We start from the raw sequence: 410 nt of genomic DNA on the forward strand, positions 1-410 counted from the left end.
CTGGCAGTTTGAGACCCCTGCTCTGTTGCAAGGGGGAGCTGACGAAAATGGCAGCATATAGAAAATTCTGTTTCATAAATCATTACCGTGGAGACCTACTCCTCTAGCAGCTTGATCCATCAGGCTAGTTTTCAAGCATAGCTTCAGCTCAGGCTGAACCAGGATTTGACAGAAAAAGTTCCTCTACAAAGGTTCCTCTCTACTGCTACACTGAACATGAGTCAGTTTCCAGTTCAAGTTCATCAGAGTTAGACATAGGCAACGTGTGCTTTTTATAAGATTTTGAAAAAGGTTAAGGTGATGTATGTAAAGTTCAATAGAAAATGAAAAGTAACTGCCACTTTACAAATTATCTACTTACTATCAGTATGTAAGGAACAGTTTTAATGAATGGTGAAATTAGCTATAGA

Source organism: Morone saxatilis, unplaced genomic scaffold, assembly GCF_004916995.1.
Source record: "Morone saxatilis isolate NCDOM2014 unplaced genomic scaffold, NCSU_SB_2.0 Contig16, whole genome shotgun sequence".
Classification (NCBI taxonomy): domain Eukaryota; kingdom Metazoa; phylum Chordata; class Actinopteri; family Moronidae; genus Morone; species Morone saxatilis.